This window comes from Ruditapes philippinarum, unplaced genomic scaffold (assembly GCF_026571515.1).
Source record: "Ruditapes philippinarum isolate M1 unplaced genomic scaffold, ASM2657151v2 ctg18615_1_1_1_1, whole genome shotgun sequence".
In the NCBI taxonomy this organism is placed as follows: domain Eukaryota; kingdom Metazoa; phylum Mollusca; class Bivalvia; order Venerida; family Veneridae; genus Ruditapes; species Ruditapes philippinarum.
In genome coordinates this window covers 219-7,187 of record NW_026861859.1, presented here as the reverse complement: position 1 = coordinate 7,187, position 6,969 = coordinate 219, and the positions used below count along the sequence as shown (strand labels likewise).

The 6,969-nt window shown below is 30.8% G+C and overlaps 1 long non-coding RNA gene across 1 annotated transcript; it reads right to left on the bottom strand.

Moving 5' to 3' along the window:
• Window positions 1-1,419: 1,419 nt before the first annotated feature.
• LOC132717146 (uncharacterized) lies at window positions 1,420-4,324 on the bottom strand. The gene is made up of 3 exons (XR_009623916.1): window positions 2,922-4,324; window positions 2,416-2,490; window positions 1,420-2,085 (listed from the first exon to the last, which is right to left on the bottom strand). It is a non-coding gene; the product is annotated as an uncharacterized LOC132717146 (long non-coding RNA).
• Window positions 4,325-6,969: the final 2,645 nt, after the last annotated feature.

The following is a 6,969-nucleotide window of genomic DNA, read 5'->3' as shown; positions in this document are numbered from 1 at the left end:
TTTCTATGTTCGGACCAGCATGATGCCCCCACACTTCTGCAACATAATTTAATAGTGGTAAAACAATACTATCAAATAAACTTATCATTTGGGAAACTGAAAGTTCCAACTGGTTACATACAATAAACAGGAAAAGCATTGATGCAAAGCATCAAAGGGCGACGCCAAAAGAATTTGATCCAGGTTTGCACCTAAATACTTAACAAAAGATGTGTACTTTACAGCAGTACCATTTCATGTGACCTGGAGGCTTGGTCCAGTTTATGTTGAAACTTAAACCAAAAAGAATAGACTCTGTCTTGCCAAGATGCAAAGACAATTTATAGTCAATAAACCAATCTTAAGATTTACTTTACCCGATACAAGGATACCTGAGTCATCATCATATAATGACATAAAAATATTACCAGATTGATAAAAAAACCTGTGTTCATCTTAAAAGTGTCACAAACCAAAAAAAAATGTAAATGATGACCCCCTTTAAAAATATACTTAAAGTTAATAGTATATTTTTAAAGGGGGTTATTATTTACATTTTTTTTTTTGGTTTTTGACACTTTTAAGATGAACACAGATTTTTTATTAATCTGGTCATATTTTTTCTTCCCAGGTGTGATACTTGTGCCTGTGCATATAATAAAAGCTTATTGCTTAGGGTTGCAGACATGTCATTGACATATATTAGACATAAAAGAGGACCTAAAATGAACATCAGGGGGACACCATTCAGGTATTCAGAGAGAAGGAGTACCAGCCACATTCACCAGCTGCTATCAGAGATAAGACTTGAACCATGCAAGAATGTCATTACATATGGCAGATGCTTGAAGTTCCATGAAGAAGAAGAAAAAAGAACTTCTTCATGTGCAGTATAGTGTGATCAACTGTACCAAATGCTTTTTGTAGATTTAAAAGTATCACGCAATACTGCCTTTGTCCATTTCAAATTAAATGCAATCTTTTAAATGAATCAAACATGTGTCAGTTGAAAAACCACTTCTAAACCCTGACTGAAACTGCCTGACCATGACTCGAACTTATGACTTTCAGAAGACCAACTGAGCTATCCGGCCGGCTACACATTTTCTCTTTAATAATGAAACAGTTCTAAACCTAAACCTTTTTCCCTACTATATTGATTCACGTACTTGAATTTCTGATGTTTACAGAGCATAGTAAATTAAACTAATGGTTATTTGCAGTAACAGGATGAGAAAAACTTTCAGCTTGACCAGAACTCAAACCTGTGACCAACAGAATAATGTACCGCGGCTGTAGCGATTGAGCTATCTGGCCGCTTACACATTTTCTCCCCTAAATAGTGAACAGTTCTAAACCGTGACAGATATTTAGATTTTTAAATTAACAGATAATTAATTCTTAATTAATAAATAAGAAAAAAAAAACTTACATAACCTGTACGAAATTTTCTGCACGGAAATAGGGCGGAATTTAAAGGCAGATTCCGCCCAGAAATTTAAATTCTCCCCCGAATATACAAGTGTTAAACCATTTGCTTTTGGCACGGATTCCGGCCGGATTCCAGGCGGAAATGGAACGGATTCTGGGCGGAATTGCGACGAAATATGCAAATGAGTTGGGGCGGAATTTTGAAGCAGAATCTTGGGGCGGAATTTTGAAGCGGAACCTTGGGGCGGAACCTTGGGGCGGAATTTCGGAGCGGAATTGTCAAACAAGATTCTGGGCGGAATTCTGGGACAGAATTCAGGGGGGCGGAATTTCATGAGTTTAAAATGATCACATATTTTGGGATAAAATTATCAATAATGTATCACATTAAATTTTCTATCACAAAATTTAATATAAAAAATATCATATCCTTAAGTCCAAATACAGAATGGAATACCCTACATTCACTATAACACAAACAGTTTTTTTCGAGCTGCAGGTTTTGGAATCTTAGAATCCAACACTTTGTTGTTTTCTTGCAATTATTTTGCTGGAAGTGTTTCAATCATAAATTTGTTTCAAATGTTTCTGATTATTTAAATTACTATTTCTTTAATCCATGTCTGTTTTAAGTCCACTGCCTGTGTTTCCTATGCTTCTTGTGGTTGTGCTCACCTTTAATAATAAAATTCATAATTAATTAAACAAATATTTTGTAATGAATTATGTTTTATTGCATAATTATATGCAGTTATATTTTATATTTTTTAATAATATCAAATTTTATGTTTCAACAGTATTAAATATTAACTATGCTTATAAAGCATATTCAAAAATACTAAAGCAACACAGAATCAGTTATTCAAGTGTACAAGTGTTTAAGAATTGCTCTGTATAAGAATTAACTGACTGCTTTATTTGTGACACTATTTATTACTGGTTATGTATTTTTCAAGGAAAGATGTTGAATAGTTAAGTAATTAGTATAGAAATTTAAAAATATACCTTTTCAGGATTAATACTGCACATCATTATTAAACACCTGGCATCTCACAGTCAGCACTTAAGTCCCTGAGCAGCCTGCAAATTATGAGTGTAAAATGTAATTTTAGATTGTTCCATTGGAAAGACAACACAAACATGTAAAATAATAAATGATTATGATGACCCTGTTCAACTGTACAAAACTACTGATTGTACCATTTAGTCCTATTTAATCAAATTTATTTAATTTGTTTAATTTCAAGGAAATGAAAAAGTTATACTTACATGCTATTTATACAATATAGATCTACACAATCATTATATTAACAAAAAAATCATTGAATAATTTTTAACTTGCAAATAATACATGTATTAAAGATTTAAAACAATTATCAGAAAAAAAACAACAAATGTATGAAGTTGAAAATATTAAAACAACAATGACCTCTTGTTACAAATTTTAGTTGGCTACTTAGTATTGATAGTTTTCATATAAAATTAATGTAACTTAAAAGGTTTATAATTACCTGATTATGTTATACATCTCCTTGTCCCATGTTATCATACCAATTACTTTAACACTTTGAGATCTTAAACAAAACTTTACTCCAAAATTGTTAAAATATCAAGTACATCCTCTGTAATCTGCACTCTTTTTGCTGACCCAGATATCTTAGAATTCAAAATTCACATCAGTTTACTGTATAATGGACCGGTCCATCATTATGTAAAACAGGGTTAATTTACTCATCATCTTAACTTTCATTCATTGAATGTAAATAACAAATAGATATAATTATATAAATTTTAAAAAACAATTACAAATTTTTGTACAAAAAAATTGCATTATGTCCTAGACAAATTCTACATATGCAATTTATAATGTTATCTCTCCCCAAAATAATTACATGGAACAGCCTGATCTGTTGGAATGACCAGTTGAGTAAATTAGTCATGCATAGATAATGGGAAACTGCTGGTCAGTAGAGTTTTATCAGAGCTCTGATCTGTGTAGTGTAAAATCTGGGTGAATATAATCTCAGTGAATATACATTGTAGTATTTATTTACCTATGGTAAATAAAAGCAATTATTGGGCATATTGGTTGATCAATTTTATATAGATTAAAAGCGCATAATATATGAGATTATTTCATGCACTGTTTTGTTTTGTTTATTTTTTTTATAACAAAATCATGAATTCTTAGAATTTAAAATGGCAAGCACACTTATAATCTTGTCCCGATGTGACTGCCCTATATTCTATAGTATATTCACATTTAAAAAGCATTCTTATTTTAATGTTGCTTTCAGATGATGTCCTAAAATTATATTTAAAAATTCATAATACAGTAAATGTGTTATAATACAAGCTGTATGAAAAATCTTTATATTATAAACTTAAGCATTTTGGAGGTGAATGTTTTCAAGTTCTACACTAAGATTATTACAGTTGTTTTTCAGTACAAAAAATATAAATTCGTCTGACAATATATTATTAATGCCACATTTTTTATCTAAAAAGAAGGCGTATTTTAATGTCTAAAAAAAAATATATTAATTCTAAAAATACACCTGTAATTATTTGTTCAGCAAAAAAAAAAATAAGTACAGTAGGTAAAATTTCAATGTCTGCAAGTGCAAAAACAAGAGTACAATTATGATTTGGACATCTTATATGTGAAATTCTGTTCAAGAAAAATGTTTAAGTATAGAATTCCGCCCATAGTGAAGACTATTCCTATCCAAAAAATTTCAAAGTTGAAAATTCTGTCAAAGATGAAATGTTTAAGTATAAATTCTGCTCAAAATAAAATTCCAGCCGGAATTTTTCTAGTTTTCCGCCCAGAAAAGTGAACAAAATATTTTTCTTGTGAGACAGAATGGCACGGATTTTGCGTTTCCGTCTCTGGTCCGCCCAGAAATCACTGATTACGTGCCAATTCCGTGCCAATTCCGCCCAGAATCCGTGCCAAAATTTCGTACAGGCACTCATAGTCTTAATTAAAATAACAATTTATATAATTATTATGTATAATTATTTTTACTAAAAAGGGCTAAGACAGTTATTGGTTATGCCATTATTTATAACAGGTCAATTTGAAAGTGAATATAACTGTGCTAATACATGTACAATATCTATGATAAGAAATTTTATGAAGGCTGATTTGTATTTTACATCAAGGGCACCGGGCGAAAACATGAAAATGCAACAAACGAACCACTTTGTGGTAGATTGTATTTTCATGTTTTCATCTGGCGCCCGGTTACTTTTTGTACTTTGTTGGTTTTCATGTGGCATATTAAATCACCCACTATAAAATTTAGTGTACAAATTTATTCAAGGGCAAGTAACAATCTACTCTATGAAAAGTCTGTTGTCGGGTTGACTCAGGAGACCTGGAGGTTGAGACCAGTGTCCCTCCATCACAAATAAATAAGGCAGAAGCTGTCCTTTTCAAACTATGCACATGTTAGAAAAAAATTAGAATAACTATTCAGAACATGATTTTTTGAGGCTTTATCAATTATATTGCTTGATCCAAGTTTCAGGACATTTTCAATCAATACATGTATTATCATTTATAACTTTAAATGAAAGTCTCATCCCTTTAATAATAATGACATAACTGCAACTCTTTAAATTCAGAAATATTATAAGTCTCATCATACCAATATACTAAGATATAAATGTATGCACATAACATTAATAATTCCAAGTTTCTATTAAATAAATATGAAATATTGGGTATATAAAGCCAGTAAAAATAAATCTATCAATATTCACTCCTCAGGGCCACTATACTTTTGATGATCTTACAACTGGTAAATTTTATAAAACAAAAATAGTAAGTAATACTTAAGACAGAAAAGAACAAATAATTTAGCAAACATGAGTTACTTCCCCTTTAAATAGAGAAAACCTGAAACCCAAAAGAACACCCTAAACATCAAAATTAAGAAATGTTGCAGGCTCATTTTAATTATGCCATGCAAATTAATGGTAAAGTATTCATAAAAAGGTAGATGGCCATGTGACAGCAGTAATTGCAGAAAATCGGATAGCTGTCAACATCCGGATACTGGTACACTTTGTAAAAACAACCATTCTGTTCAACAGATAAACGTAATATAGATAAAATCAATAGGATAATCGTTTACAACAGTCCATTACCTATCCTAATACTCATTTGCAGGTGAACGTTCTTCTTGTAGGAAAGTTTTGAAAATATATAAATGAATGAGCATCAATGTAGACCACAACGATATTCGAAATCCGGGTTTTAGTATTGTCAATAAAACAAAGGGACAAGCTGTTAATCAGAGCCTGCAATTTCGTGAAAATAATATCACAATGCACATGCTTTTTATATAAAGTTATTAAATACAAATATAACAACATATTTGTTTACTTGATTTTTACGAATCAAAATAAATATAATTAACACAACATGAAATTAACTGCTAATAATAACAGCTCCTTCCATAGGCAAAAATAAAAAGCATTCCATAAAAGACGACGCCGCTCACCGGCGTCGCCAATAAATTATGTAGTGAATATGACGCATGTTGCGCAATATATTTTTGAGTTCTGTTCCAGTTTCCACTTTTAAAAAGATACACACCTAAATATTTAAAAGATTCTATAATTTCAATTCTAGTGTTATACAAAAAGAAATAATAAGATGTATGTCTACCATTTTCAAAAATCATTACTTTTGTTTTAGACACATTTAATTTCAGATTCCACATATTGCAATAATGTTCTATATCATTCAAGATAGATTGAAATGAATTTGGATCATGTGTGAAAACTACAGCGTCGTCTGCAAATAACAACAAAAATACCTGTATATCATCAATGTTAACAATACCAGGAATGTTCCTATTTATATTATTTAATATATCATTGAGAAAAAATAAACACAATATGCTACTTGCTGGATCTCCCTGTTTTACTCCAATCTTAGAATTAATTAGATCAGAATGCATGTTTTTATATCTAACAAAAGATTTAACAATACCATACATTGACTTGATTGCAGTAACAAATTTTGTACTTATATTTTCATTCAGTAACTTTCTCCATAATAAAACCTTATCAATACGGTCAAAACATTTTCTCCCCAATCTAGAAATGCTACATAGAGTTTCTTCTTACTCGACAAAGTCTTTGTTATTATAGCATGTAGAACAAAAATACAGTCAATAGTTGACATATTCCTTTGAAAACCATATTGATTATCAATAAATTTTTCATGTTTATCAGCCCATTTAATAAGTCTATCAACTAATAATTTTGAGTATATTTTGGACAAAATATTATTTAGGGTAATTCCGCGAAAGTTTTTTGCTTCATGAGCCCGACCTTTAAAAAATGGTACTATAATACCTTCTCCCCAGCATTCAGGAAATACGCCATCATTAAATATTTTATTATACAAGAGCGATCAGTAATCACATGTGTTGCCTCATGATGGCCAATTTCATGTTGGGACAAAGTTTGTGACAGACGGCCAGACAGACGGACAGTGCACAACTAGACTTGGTACTGATCATTCCTGTAAAGTTTGGA